We start from the raw sequence: 16,142 nt of genomic DNA, 5'->3' as shown, positions 1-16,142 counted from the left end.
TATAGCATCTGCTATATTCTATCTGTAATTGTCTTGGAGTGTACTTAGAAGCAGTTGCTTTCAAAGACAGAAGTTTTGGTAAAATGACTCAATGCCTGATCCAGTATTATAGTTTTAGTGATCTAATCAGCTATGGTACTTTTACCCATGTTTTAAAAGGTGCTAAGACCTTGCAATTACCACTAAAGCCTCAGTATTTGGAAGACTCAGTATTTGGAGATTGCACACCATATCAAACTGAGCAAATTCTAAGAAATGATACATTAAAAAGCCAGGAATGTTCATTGTGTAGGCAACAAAAGTCATGCTCAGCTGGGGAATATTTTAGTGGGTTATCTATATTCCAATATGTTGTAAATCTTCCTTGTGCTTGGGAGAGGAGTTGGCAGTGTACTGTATCTGCATAATTTGTTTCTGAACGTTGCAAATCAAATGCAGAAGTTATGTCCTAAGCTAAAATCCTAACATCTCTTGTATCAGCTGCCCCATTTACACTTTTTCTGTTTTCTCCCAGAGCTGGGAAAACAGTCCTTCCTTATGTTGTCTCACCACCTCCAAGATGTTCAACTTAGCAGGCAGGTGATGTAAAGGGGAGAATGAGGAGAGTGGGAGTCCAAGCATGTGTTAGCACTGTGTGTAGCTAGAGATCTGACACATTCCCTCCCAGATTTTCTCCACTTACCCACACTCTTCTCTAGGTATGTTAAAATCCACACTGCTTTAACATAGGGAAGTACAGATGAGAAATACAATTATATTCCCAGCTTCACAGCCTCGAGTGAAAGTACTGTCTTTTGGAAGGGTGTTTGCTAGGCAGAATCCTCCTTTGAACTCTCATGCTCGCATACACTTCTTGCTTGCAGTCAGGCTCTTTGCCTTCAGGACTGATCAGAACCATACTTTTTTAGTATAAAAGGTAAGAAATGTGCTTGGAAACAAGTAGCAGAGTTTACACTTTTGCCATTGGTGTTTTGTAGATAGGTTTAACTTTGAGAACTCAGCATGCCCCTGAGATTTTACACATCACTTCCCTTAATATTAACTCTGAGTTCTCCTGACAATGAAAACTAAAAGTGGAAGATCCTTCTGTTTATGTTTCAAAATAATCAGATTTACAGAGGTGATATACAGACTTTATTTCAAGGCCTCATTTTTAGATTCAAAGCCAAAAAAATCTTTCCTACATGGGATGTTATGTTTTAATCCCCTTACAGAAGTCAAATTCTTCCCATGTCCTCCCACACATAGTCTTCTTCACACCCACATGGGTATGTGACATGTACCCACACTCACTCAGCTTAGCAGTGCCACCACGTACCCTATTACCTCCTTCAATTTATACATTTTTAACATTTTTTGCACCTTCACAGAAGGACTTGACTGTTTTTCAAACACCAAAATAGCTTTAATGTAATGGTTTAGAGTGCATTCTCATTAGGATTTGTCTGCAATGCAGGGCATTTCCCCTTGACCCAGATACAAAAGAAACATAAATAAATAAAACAGAATAATTTTTATTTATGAAGCAGAATTTTAAACTTGGCGAGATCTTATCTAATGAATTTAATTCTAAACTCATGCTTATTTTTTTGTGGGCCCTTCTAGCTGTATCCTTGGTACTTCTACATTGGACAGATTAATTTATACTTACCTGAAGCTTTAAATGCTGACCTAAAGTTCAGAGTGCTGTATCAAAAGAGATACTGTGTGATTTTTTCCATAGAGCAGATACCTTATAAGACATGATGCCCTTCATGATTTTTGACCGATGGATATTTATTTGTACCCTAATATTTTACTTCACCAGCTGCATTTTCTACCATTTATATTTTGTACCAGTAGTGAGAAAGGTGCAAATGATCAAAGGTACATGAGGCTTTATATCTCACTCTGTTTATATCTCACTCTATTTAATAAAGCTGGCAGCTCTCATGTACATCACTTCATCCAGCTGAAGTGACCAAGTGCATGTCACACTGACTTCAAGGATACGGAAATTGCCTCATTTGAATGTATGTCAGCTATGCTCCCCGATCTCTGAGGAAGTACTGAACAAAATATAAATATGCCTGCAGTGTCTGATGTCAGCCATGATCTGGTCTCCCTGATTTAGACTTCTACATTTCATTTGAATTCACACTGCATTAACCATATGTGAGGAGTGCATTATGTGAGGATTTAGGTGTTTCTTATCCTTCTTTTTTTAGCAAGATAGAATTTCAGTATTTTATAGCACTAGTTTCTCTCCTTCAGTGGGATTGTTCCAAATTCATGCAGATGTGGAAAGGTGAATAATTGGTCAGTACCTGTATTGATATTTGTTACTCAGAATGCAGACTCAGCATATTTCTTAAGAAAATGAGGGCAGTAATAGGAGACACCAGGATCTCCCCATTGAGAGAAGAAAAGCAGAATGAATCAGGACATTATACAATTAGACAAGTTACAAGAAATAATTTCAAGATTCTTTTATCAGTAATCTTTCCTCCTTCACAGGAAAATAATTGTTTTATATAAACTACTTTTGTTGTATTTCTTGCTAGATTGAGTGCACTTACAGCTTTGCAGGAAAGCAGCAGTGGACAACAAAGTTCTGAAGCAGAGCTGGCTTTAATATTACTGGGAGAATATACTCTGTGTACATGTGGGTCTACTCAAGTACTTCTTGAAATTAACCAGTATTTCATTTTCACTAAGAAAAAGGAGGTGGCAAAAATTATGACGATTTAAGCAGTCCCATTTCTGTGTGCTTCTATGAGGGTTTCATATTTTTCTACTTTAAATATTTTTTATGTTGCATGGTACATAAAGAAAAGCTAAAATAAAATAGAAGTATTTTAAGGTTGTTTAAACAGAAGGGTTTTAAAGAAATAACAGCTTGTACTATTTATTTTAAAAAGAAATTTGAAATCATCAGGTTTTGCACTGATTCTGCACACAGACAAGTTTTGAAATCATTGGATATGGCATTTCTACTCCTGATACCGGAATTGTTATGAATTTCAGCTTGATTCTGCTTTTGTTGCTGATGACCACAGAGTGCTATGTTGACCTCAATCTAAACCCCTTTAGCAAATTAATTCACTGCAATATTTCTCCCTTTAGTTTGGTAAATTCAAGTTCTTGCTCATTACTGTTCAGTTACTCTTTTGGCTGAGCATTACATAGAAATTTAGAGCACAAGACCCTTTTAATTCTTTTTTTCCTTTTTCCAGTCAGATGGCTGCCTTAGAGCAATCTGTTTTGATGAAAAACAGGGTTTCTTTTCAGATATGAGCTTTTCTTTTTTTCCACTCCCATAATTTTTGATGGCACCTGGGGTAGGGAGGCCTGTTGCCTGCAAGAAGGAATGTTATATATGTGGTGTTTGAGAGAGAGGCAGCACACGGGAATGGAATGTGGAAAATTGTCTTGTCTTGCTTTTCCTTTTCCCGTTTACTTTTGCCTGCTTGTGTCTACAGTCCTTGCTCAGTTGTTTAGCAGGGCTTGGGTTTTTTTCTTTTTTTTCTTCTTTCTTTATGACTTTTTAGAGGAACTTTGAGGAAAGTTAGCTCAATTTATGCTAGTAATTATCCCAGAGGGGTAAGGACTAATTGCTGTAATTATTACTTGAGGTCATGTGGGGAGATTTAAAGCCTGAGGCTGACTATAAAGAAGCAGGTTAAAAAATCATCTTTCTTGAATTTGAGAGTCAGTTGATAAATCCTGGTGTTGCAATGTTCTTATCTGCTAGGGGAGAATCTGATAGAACAGATGGAGCAAAGGGAACAGAAATATGTTTCTATTTCTATTTACCTGATTTTTCAATTGGAAAATAGTTTAACAAGACTTGGTTGCAATGAGATTCTACTTTGTTTATAGAAATAATTTTTAAGAGTAAGACTGCATGGCAACACCAATATATAGAAGTAATGAAAGGACTAGTTTCTAACATCACAATAACAAGGTGATTTGGCTCACTTAAACAGAACAAATTTTAAGATCAGGATCAAATCCAGAAACAGGTAATGAAAGTAATCTCAATGTCCAAAATAGGAACCAGTATTTACTGAAGGGACAATTCAGTCATTTGTGTAAGATATTTGCTAGAGTTCAGCAGCCATGTCCAGCACTGAGGATTTGCTTTGGTAAAGTTTTAATACCTTTAGGTTCTTAAAACTTTTAAAAGTCTTTGTAGAAGAGAAGACTTTCTAGTTGTTGGCATAATATCCAGTACAAAAGAAAACCTGTTTGGAGATCCTTTTGGCCATTTGATCATTAAGAAAAATGCTCATAATCAATACAGACCTAAAATAACTCCTTTGAGGGGTCCCCATTCATCTTTCGGGAGTAAAACTTCAGCTCTCAAACATGAAGAAAAAAAAGAAAAAAAAAAAAAAAGAAAAGGAAAAAAAGGAGGGGAAAAAAGATCCATGGATATAAAGCAGGTAAGAATTGTTTTAGTTATTTCTGTTTGGACATGATTTTTCTTTCTTGTCTGGACAAGGTCTAAAGATAGGTTTACACCAGTCTTGATTAATTGGTTAAAACACATCCTGGTTTTCATGCCAGAGCTTTCCCTTGCGTTAAGTGACGGAATGCATCCTGACCTGGCAATAGGTTGTGTATGTGAAATGGGAAGGAAAATGTCTTCCAGTTTCTAATCCCTACTGTAAATCTTGTAAGCACATGTACTCAGGAGGGCGGGTTTGGGGGAGGGGGGGTGTCATTTCTATATATTAAGAGATAAAGAGGACTTAGCTGGTACTAGCAGGTACCAGCAAATGTAGCTTAGTTTGCTGTCACCTCATTCATTAATAGCTGACTGTAATGGTGGGCAGTGGGCATGAGATTCTAATGGGAAGGCAGATTGCCTGTCTTGTCAAGGTTTAGGAAGTGAGAACTTAGTCAAAAGTGTAACAGAAAAGCTGTTATGTAGGTTATGTATAATCACCAGGCTCTGTGAGGTGTTGATGTAGATTGTACTCAAGCCTTCACCTCACATAAAATGGTGCTCACACATTTAATAAGGAGACTTGATTAAAATGCCATAAACACACACTTCTGTAAGAAAACAGAGGTTAAAGCAGCAGGAGGCATTAGAAGCAGCCAATAGAAGAATATAGGGGTGTTTTCTAAAGGTTAGAAGAAATCACTCCTGAGTAATTCTATCTTCCCCATACACATGTAAAGGATATTTTGATATTTTGACATTTCAGTTGAAACAGGCAAAAAACCAAACAACGACCAAATAAGACAAGATCTATCATATATGCAAGTGACAATTTCCTGTCAACAAAACACTCCCTGAATTTTTGTGCTTGGGGTCTTGGAGACTGGTGATATTTGAAAATAGTCTCTCTCAGCATTTGAGTTGTTTGTTTTCAAGGACTCACAGAAAACTAGGCAGAAAGGGACACAGCAGAGAGTCATCTTATCAATGACTTAGTCCAAAACTAAGAGGTATTCTAGCTCTATCAGCCCTGAGAGGGACTTGCAAGAGCAGCTGCTACATTGAGGCAGGAGAACCCCAGCCAGAACTTTTCCACTCTCAGTAAAACCCCCTGAGCCTCACCTGCTGTGGTAAAGCATGAGCAGAGCATGTGCTCACTCCAGCCCTGGCACAAGAGGGCACAGAGCAGGAAGCATCCTGTGCCTTTGGAGCAGCCCTTGGGGCAGATTTTATTGGCTGTAAAGACAAAGTGTCACCTTGACCTCTGTGTAAAAAGCTGTGCACAGGACAAATTCAAAACATCCTTTACAAAGTAATTGTTTGACTTTAATGTTTTTTAGCATGTAAGCACTAAATATTCCCATAAGTAGTAATGTCTTAGTAGTGGATAATCTGGGATGTCCTTGCTTTGTATGAATTTGTTCTCTTAAACCCCCATCCTGTGCATACATATACTAAACACACACAAACACGTAAGTTATTACAAAAATTTCAGTTTAAATCTCCAGCAGCTGAAAAGCATGAAAAAGACCACTTGGTGTATGTGCAAGACCTACTTAAAAAAAAAAGTTTACATAGCCCTGCCAGTCAACAGAGGTTTTATTTCTCTTTATTTCTCTCTTATTTTAATTTGCCTGGTTTTCTTCCTGTTTTCTAATTCTGGGATCAGAGTCCTGTTACCTGCTTATTACAGATTACATTGTGCCATTTGGAAATTACATCAGTGAAATCTTGGGCCTATCCAGGAGAAGCATCAGCTGAGGGAACAGTGCAGCTCTCCCTATAATTACTGTGTAATGTGGTAAGATATTGTCTGATGCCCTGTCCTACCACTAATACAAGTGCATTTTTGGAGTGGATAATCTCCTTCTCTCACAGATGTCTTTGGTTGTTTTTCAAGTGCCAGGAACATCGGCAGTGAATAGGCTGCACCGTCTTGGGGTGGAGACTTTCCTTAAAACAGTGTCTGTGTGGGGAAGAGAAGAGCATACTTCTGCTTTGGTCACATAAAACACAGGTTTGCGTGCTCATATTCCCAGGGAAGTTGATGACCTGTTAGTAAAAGGCAGAGGAATAAGACATCACAAAGACATCTGAAGTTTCATGGATCCAATATATTGTGCTTCTCTGAAACGGTAAGGAAACACATTAAGAACACATTAAGAATCTTTCAGTGGTCTGAAAGATTCAGACCACTCTGGGCTGTGTGATGTTTCTCCAGAAAGTATTTTGTTTTGTAGTCAGTTTTTGGTAGGAGAAATCTTTGACTGAGCCAAACCCATCCTGGTACATCTGATCTTTAATCTCATTACCTCCAACCTTTTTCCAGCTGCATCGAAGAAGACTGAATTCAAAACCAAAAAACATTAAGCCTTCAGCATCTTATTGTGCTCTATTGCACAGAGGAGACTTATATGTGCACCCTCCACCATTATACCCATACCAATGGGAATACTCCCAATAGTCTAATACATTTTGAAATGTAATCATCAAATTAAATATCAAAATATTAAACATGAAATGAATAATTAATCAGGTTCTGCTTTTAACAGAACAAGCCTATATAGTCCAACAGCATATCAAAATACAAAATATTCAGACCCAGGTGGTCTCCTTTCCAGATTTTGGTCAGATTTTACTGTTAATGTAGGTAGAACAGCCTTGCAGAATGATCTGTGCAATTCTGCCTTTAAACTCCTATATGGCCTTGGAAACAATTTTGCCTGTTTCCAATCTTTAGCTGGTGTCTGTCTCACTTGTATACTCAACAGGCTTTTTAAAGTACTTAGAGCACAAGTACTTTTGGAGTGACTTGAAAAAAATAGTCTCTGCCTTCCATAGGTATCTACTGATCCAGAAAAAGGGGGGAATGGACAGCCAAGACCATGATTTAATGATTTAACATTAGATGATCTTTGGTTTTATGATTTCTCACCACATTACAGTTGGATAACAGAAAAGTGTATGACCTGCCAAACCTACTGGAGATGTGCTCTCAGCAACAAAAACTTTTCTCATATGGGTCACAGAGAAACCAACAGGAATTTATAAGCACATAATTCTACCCGTCAGAAAAATATCTTGTAATTGCCAGCATAGTGCGACCTGCCACACAAAAAATGCTGGTTGGACTGAAGAACAGGGTGCACAGTAGCCTCAAAGTTAGTAAATTTCCAGAGAAAATTAAATTGTGTAAGGTTTAGTTGAAAAGCCCATAAACACAAAACAGTACTAATACATTCCAGCTGGTGCGAGAATGCAGGCTGAATGCACACAGGAACAGGATAATTTTATTTTGAGATATGTTTCACTCCAGCCTTTACCACAGATTTATGTGGGTTTGGCATATATGCTCCTAACTGTACTTTTAACTTCAAAAGTGGGTAATGATCAATTATAGGATCCCATATTGCTGCGAGGAGACAGGGACAAAAGGTTGGGGGCACTGTACTGAGCAGCTCTGGCTTCAGCAGCCAGCACCAGTGGCAGTCATAAGCACTATGCTCTGCCTCTGTGGGCTGAACCCCTGACACAGAAAAGAGTACAGAAAAAGTCCACAAGCTCATGGATCTTTATTAACATGGAGCTTATGTAAATTGCACATTAAATAGGTTACAATACTTCCACTTGGCAAGAAGAGAGCCAACCATCTGGACTGATGTGATTAGCAATGTTCATTCTAATATTCTTTGACTAAAAAACACATAGTTTTCTGGAAACAGATATACATGAGAAAAAATTGAGGGTTTCTTTAAGTTGTATTAATAGTGGAAGTTGTGCTGTGTAATTCCAAATTATTTGGGTAATGAGGTGTACTAATTTTTAGACTCAGTCCAGTTTAGACACACAGCATGCATATGCCCTGTAATAGGAGTGTTTATTAATTATATTTAATTGTCATCGCTTTTCCTAATGATAAGTGTGTTCACCCCTGTTCATTTTGTTTCTGAAATGGCGATTATTGAGAATGGGGAACATGAATGAATAAGCAGCTGAAACTAAGGAACCATGGGTGTCTGCATTAGAAAATTGGCCTTCAACAAGCCAGCCATCAACACAGTCATCCAGGGCCATCATGCTCCACTGGCTGGGAAAGGAAATATTGTCCAAACCCGTTGCTGCTCTCCAGTGGCAAGCAGGCTGGTCATAAAGACAAGTGCCTTTCATAAATGGATGTCTGCACCATGAGCACAGGCTTAACTAGAATTTTCCAATTAGCTGATTGCACATTTTTATGGGGTTAAGTAATGGTAACCTCCACAGCACTTATAGGAGGGGCATTAGGGCTGTTAAGACTTAAAAATGCCACCAGTAGGTGGAGAACAAGCAACATGAATCATGCCCATGAGCACATGTGCACTCAATCTTGGGACATTGCTGTAACATGCAGAACTGCATTTTGTCACTAGGATGCCAGTTCCCAAGTCATTTCCAGCTGCAACTTTACATGTAGTTGCAAACAGAGCTTCTGGCTTAGCTCCAGAAACAAGAACTGCCATCATGACTCCTTGAAGTTGTAGATTGTATGTTTGGAAAAGCTGCATTAGAGCCATAATGGTAGCCTCTACACATGCTAATGCCCATCTGCAGTGGTTGTATATTTAAATGCTCAGCAGCTTCTCTGAAGGTGCATCATGTATGTTCTGCTCAAGGCAGCATTTCCAGGTTCAAGAAAACAGGAAAGTATTGGCAGTATTCCAGCAAGCACAAAGACCTTGAATTCTCTGTATGCCAGGGGAGAGCTGATGAATGCTGCATGCATCTAAGACATCTCTTGCCTGCACATTCACTTGCATTTTCTTTTATAATGTGATATACTGAAAAATACCAGGGTAGAAGTTAGATGTGAAGGTTCTTTGTTGTAGTCCTTTCTTTCTTAGTGCTGGACTTCAAAAGTTTGATTCATACATGAATACAATGATGAATCATTTAATTGCACATCAACCTAGGGGAGAAAAATTTTATGAAATCCAGATAGTTCTGTAGCAAACATTTTCCTATCAGAATAACTGACACAGACCACATCAAGGCCTCTCAATTTCTGAGCCCACACAAAGTCCCTATGTATTGGCTACTTTCTTTTTTTTTCAACCATGTGTTTCTGGGACATTAGGCTCATTAAAAAGGAGAAGTCCTGTAGACTACTTTCATTTTTGTGTGAGGCTGAGTATTCTTTTTCTTCATCCTGTGACAAAATGCAGTATCTATGACTATCGTGGACTTCATATTTCTATGTTGCAACTCATACCTGTTTTTTTCTTTTGGGTGTCTTCTAATGACAGTAGAAAAGGCACTGCATCTTGTCATGCTGCAGCTTTTTCTTTGTAGGATCTTCTTCCTGAGAAAAAATTCTTGGGCCTTCCAGGAATATATGCACTTTCAAAATATGTCATATCTAAAGACTAAGAACTAGGACATATCAGGTAGATAGATAAATAGTTTTTAGTGAAAAGACATCTTTTACCATAACGATTTCAGAAGGGCTTTTAAAGATATGTGCCCTTCTGACAAGGTGTGACACAATATCCGCCCCTCAGCATGTTGAGCCAGACCCACCAGCCAGGAAAAAGGACCACTTGTGCCAATGTTGCATAATTCTATCTCCCTCTCTAGATCAATGATTGCACATGTCTTGCCAACCTTAACTAGACACAAAGCATTTTTCAACTGCTCCACAAACACTTCAAATTAGAAGTACGATGGGTTGGAGGGTACCAACCAATTTCATTTTGGCAATCGAAATGAACTCCCATCTTTGTTCCTCAGTCAGCAGCCTCCTGTTAACTGTAGTCATGATGACTTGTTTCACATTCCAGTTGGGACGTCTAGTCCTTTTGTTAGAGCTTTTTGCTGGAGTCTGAGGCGACATGCCTTATCATATGCAATTGGAAGCTGTCACATATATCACCCAACAAAAGCATGGTGCCCTGGGAGAGCTCCAGAAACACTGTACACCCATGCCACCAAAAGCCTGCAGCAGACTCCTAAAAGAGCAGCTCCACATTTCAGGAAGTAACACATTACAGAATGATTCTTCCATTAAGATTTATGCTTAAAATAGAGGAGCCACAACCTCATGCATCAGCAGTGTTTTCATCAGCTGATTAAGCATGACAGATGAAGCAGGCTCCTGACCTTTCTGAGGCTGAGGGGGAAAGAGAAAGAAAAAAAAAGAAAAGAGAAATGGCCTCTCTTTCACCTCCATATTCAATTGGGCACTTCCTCAAACAAATAAAAAGACACTCTTGCAGCTGAACAAGAGGCCATGCAGTTAACCATGGGCCCCTGAAGTTGTTCAATCAAGAAGGAACATGATACTTTGTGATTTGTCTGTTCATTGCTACTGGGGTGGGCCGTTGCTCCTAAGTGAAGAATAATAGCTGTCAATTGCCTTCAGATCACAGTAAAAGTCCTGGCACTCTTAGGCAACCTGTTATTAAATTGTTAACTTTCTGACGTCTACCTTATTACTTTAAACACACATACCATTCTGACTTTAAATATACACACTGAAACTAGTGATAAATCTTTCCAAACACTAAACTAAGGATGCATGCACAGTCTTGTAATTATTTTTTTTTTTAACTTTTTTGAAGAGTTCTGCATGTGTAAGTTTCTTTTGGTGAAGTCATACTGTATACCCTACAAAATTATTTTATTGTGGAAGTCTCAGCAGGGCTCTTATAAGGAACAGGAACTGATATTTGGGGACAAGTTATTGTTCACCAGCTTGTTCTTAGGCAGGAGTAGCTTCTCTGGTGGAAAGCACCTACCAAATTCTCTGACTACCATGGAGGAGATGTAAACCTTCAGGAAGAGAAAAACAGCTCACAGAAAATTTTAACAGAAGGCAGAAACTTTGATTCAAACTTTGAAGTCCTAGGGAGCTGGCATAGAATGAAGCAGGAAAGCAACATGTTCATGCTGGCTCATGAATTACCTTTCACTAATTCCCAAAGCAATGGTTTTTTCAGTCACAATGTGCTTTTCAGAGCAGGGATTTGAACAGAAAATCCCTTACCTCATTCCTCATTTTTTTCCCCTTCTGTTCTCCACCAAAAAACGTTATTAGCTCTGTGATCATCCCAAAGGAGAGTGAAAATACAGAAATATGTCTGCAGAGTTTTACTAGAACAGAACAGCAGATCTATATTAAATTTTAGGCAGATGGCAATATGGAATTGTTCATCTATGTGAAGGCTCTGAGACAGCTGGATTAGGAGTGTGGGTACTTCGAGCTTTTCTGGAGGCACTGAAAAAGTCACCAGCAGAATAGAATACTTACAAGTGCCAATATCTATTCCATGCTTATATTGATTGAACATAGGGATAAGAGCATGTAATTAGGTTTGTAATTTCATTAAGGGATCCTGTGGTCCCCTCTCAGAGCAACTCAGCCCTCTAGTTTGCCAGTTGCTCTGGACAACCAGTGTCATCTACTGTTTATCTAGTGGGAAAGTAAGCACTTGGCTAACCAAGTAAACACAATACATCTACTCTTTGTCAGCAAATGTCAAGACCTATTAAAAAATACAATAATTCAGATAAATATTTTCAGATGTTTTCTATGCATGCTGGTTTATTCTATTAAGTAGAGTTTAATAAGGCTGACTGTTTCATTTTTAAATGCAATAAATTAATCCTGAAAAGTCAAAAAGTACACAGAATTGTTGCCAGGTCTGCAACTGACAAATGGAAATGGTAATTTTTCTTCTGTGGAGCATTTATCTTCCTGTGATGGATGCAAATTATGAAAACTGCTTTTTAAGGGAATGGAAAAGGCATAACTTTAAAAATTTAAAATACACTACAAAAATATTACTTTACAGCAATTTTTAACTTCAATTTATTGAACTGAATCATCATGTTACCTTTTTGCTCCATTTAAGAATTGGCATTACCTGGACTAGTTACTGCAGTATCCTGTATTCGCCATGTTCTTTTTTCTACCATGAATCTCCAGATGTCAAGATATCCAAAACAAAGCTTTGAGCAGGTGACTTGGCAGGTCAACTGAACAGAATCAAAAGTAAAACTTGTCCAGAATCAAACGCTGTAGTTCCAATTCAGATTTCTTAATCCCAAAATGTTATGTTAGTTTTCCCTGATAAAAATCCCAAAATCTTTGCAAAATCTGAATTTCCCCAAAAGATTTTCTGTCTGTGCTGTATGTAAATCTGAAGCCAGGGAGAGATTCAAGAAAGTGAAGTGACTGAGACAGCAGTTTACCAACCTCTCAGTCACCTTATTTACAGAAGAAATAGGTTAAGTGGTTATATTTGAGACTCATATTGTGCAGCAATTCACCCAGGGATGCCTTCTTTTTTCCCAGTGACCATTTTTTTGAAGTCTTAGAGGCTTTAGGGTATTGTCACCAAAGCCCATTGTTTGCAGGGGTCTCAAGTATTGACTGATGCCTTTACTATCGAGGAAGGACAGAGGTCAGAGTCACAGTTGGAGGTTTAGCCTGTGACAATGCTTTTGTGGCAGTGTGGGAACAGCCTGACTAGCAGAAAGAGGACACTGTGCCTATTCTCAAGTTAGAAGTTGTCTTGTAAGGCTGTTTCAGCTGTTGGTAAAACAAGGTATTAAATGATTGTATTGCAAAAAATGTGCATCATCAGATGCAAATTGGATTCCTGAAGACACTTCTGGTACAGAAATATTCTCCACAGTGTAACTTTGCTCCTCCTCATTGCTGTGGCCCAAAGTAAAGATCTCCTTGCTCCAATCTTTCTTTAGGGAGACACAAAAAAATAGCTGGTCATGTCTAGGAAATGTAGGCCCTCATGTTAAATGTTTTACTTCTTACAACAAGAAACAGCCCATCATCACTAAGTCTCATAAAAACTGATGCTAAAACAGGAGCTTCCAACCCTGAAAGAAATATCTCCTACTGTCTTCCCATCAGAGAGAGAGCCCATCCCTTCCTGCTGGGACACCCAATGAACTTTCCTTGCCTGATCTTCAGTGTCAGAAATGAGAGGAATAAAGAACTTCTCATAACAGGACACAGGTGATTACTCCTTGCTTACACCAATTCACATCTTCACCATCATGAAAAATCACATCCATTCACAACCTGTTCTGAGCTGCATTTCAGTAGGAATCAAACAGCCTTTCCTTCTCCTCTTCCCCTCCTATCAAGCACCAAAAAGAGCCAAGCAAACATTCTGTATCCAGGCACTTCTTCATGGAAGATGACCTTTATTGTTGTGCTTCACAGCTCAAGCATCTTGTGCATTATCAACCTGAAAGAAAGTTTAAGTCCTGGATGTTTAGGGTCCACAATCCAGAAAATTTGTTTTGTTCAGCTGCAGTTTTCCTATGTGACATTAGACAAGTTATGGAGCCTTTCTTAGCTCTAGTTTACTGTCAGTGAAAGGCAATAATTTACTTGCTTCTCTCAGAGAATTTGAAGTTTGTGAGGCACTCAGATGTTACAGTAAGAGTGTGCACACCAACTGCAACCCATGCATTTAGGGGTGCCCCATTTTGGCTAGGTAGATCAGAGAATCTGGCCCTCCATCAACATAATCAGAACAACAGAAAGGAAAGCTGGATGGTGCATGATGAGGTTCTGCAGTCATTCTGGAAATCACAAACAGCTCCTCATTCCAAACAAAATTTAGGAACCTATTTTGATTTTAGTCAACACAAGTTTTCTGGTCAGTAAATGTATTCGTGATTATTTCTGCTAGGAAGCCACAGATGCTATTCACAATTAATCTGAAAGAAGCAGCATTTGTCCCAACGGAGTTCTCTGTTTAACTGATACTCAATACCAGGGGAGAAAAAACCAATCCTTATATTGCCTACCAGGTACGAAAGCAGGAAAGTTTGAATGCAAGCAAGAACAATTGTTATCAGCTAATGATTGTAACTATTTGCTGTTCTTCACTCTTCTGCCTCTCATAGAAGTTTCAGGCATATGATGAGGGAGTCAAAACGGCTCCAGAAACTTTAGCGATCTGTCACATACTGCAAGTGAGAACAGCCGAAATGATCAATGTTTGAACATGCTGTGTGATGGTAATTGACACAACAAGGAAAGCTTTTACCCATACTGAATAATAAGAATAATCAATACATTGGCAGGATTGATTCACTGCTGATCCACAAACAAGGAAAAAGCCATATTCCTCAAATCATTTATTTTCCATGACTGGTTCTGTCATATCAAACTGCAGTGCTGCAATAACACTTTATAAATAAGCATTGATTTTCATCAAGCATTTAGAGAAAGTTTACAGCACCGTCAGGCTATTGACATGTGTTAGATCAGAAACAAAGACAAAAGCCTATTTTTCAGATTGGAGTCACAATCCCATCTGCATCTGGAACAATGGAAATAGGTATAGAGTCAACATGCCAAAGAGCAGCAATTCTTAAGGCATTAGGAGAGACTGGTGTGACCAGACAGCCTGTAGGACTACCTCTAAAGTTTGATTTTCTTGATGAATTACAACTTCAGAAAAGATGAAGAGCTCATTGCACTAAATTTCATGTTAAATATGTAGTTGTCCATACATAATATTGTCCATACATATATTTGACAGAATTTATTAATTATAAAACACAAGCCTGTCAATGGCCTCCTTACTTTCAGGTGTTCTGTTTTTCCTCCTTGCTGATCATTTTGACACTTCTCTCAGGTTTCTCCAGAATAAACATCACATGTAATCTCACAAGCAGAGTTTGGTATCATCTAGATAAACTATCTTTTTGTATGTTTTTCATGGCTACCTCACTGATTAAACAATTTGTTTTAAAAGTAGTCCCTTTCCCTTCTTCATTTGCACTGATGTATTCAGCACAATCCATTTCCTAATCACTGTTGTCATTTATCTCTTCATTTTACCTTGTCACCTACTTAATTCCACTAGAGGCATTTCTAACATCTCCTTTTAATAATCTCTGCTAACAATGCAGAACACTATTAGCATAATAAGCATTTCCCATCTGCACAAATGAGACTTCTTCTCATCAGTCTGAAAACTAACTACTGTACATAAAAATAGCCAGGAATCATTAGAATTAAAGGGAGAACACATTCCCCTGCAAAAAACTTCTTCTCTTTCTTCTCCTGGTGGTACCCACTTCAACTATCTGTAATAGTAAAGTCTACAAGACCAGGATTGAGCACAAGGTCCCTGGCTCTTCTCCTGCTTAATGTTAATATGATCCCTAACACTGTTTTGAGCAAGGAAAAACTGGCAATGATGCCCAAAAGCATTACAGGGGTTTAGCATAAACCATGGGCTCATCTCGGTGGGCAGTGTGAAGATCCACACTGTTCCACAGGTGAACACAGTTTTCCTGTCTAGACCATTGTCACGGTTTAGGAATTCAGTCCCCAGTTCAGTGCCCCCACTGCTCCCCATGTCCCCTCCAACTGCAGGCACAAAGGCAAATATCATAGGTTGAGGTAAGAACAGTTTACTTGGAACAGCAATGAGATAAAATGAACAGTAACAGAGACAATACTAATAATAAAAGGTGTAAGAAAATAAAATGTTCACAGGGACAAGCATCCCCAATAACAGAAAATACTGGACACCTCCCTCCACCATGTTTTCTCATCTGGAAGGAGCCCCTTATCCCTGGGAGAGAGTCCCTGCCCCCAGTCCCAGCAATACTATAGAACAACCTTGGATCCTGGCCATGCCCCCTCCCAGGTGCTGCAAAAAATTCACCTTGTCCTGGCTGG

Source organism: Molothrus aeneus, chromosome 3 (genome assembly GCF_037042795.1).
Source record: "Molothrus aeneus isolate 106 chromosome 3, BPBGC_Maene_1.0, whole genome shotgun sequence".
Classification (NCBI taxonomy): Eukaryota; Metazoa; Chordata; class Aves; order Passeriformes; family Icteridae; genus Molothrus; species Molothrus aeneus.
Note: the sequence above shows the minus strand (reverse complement) of the source record.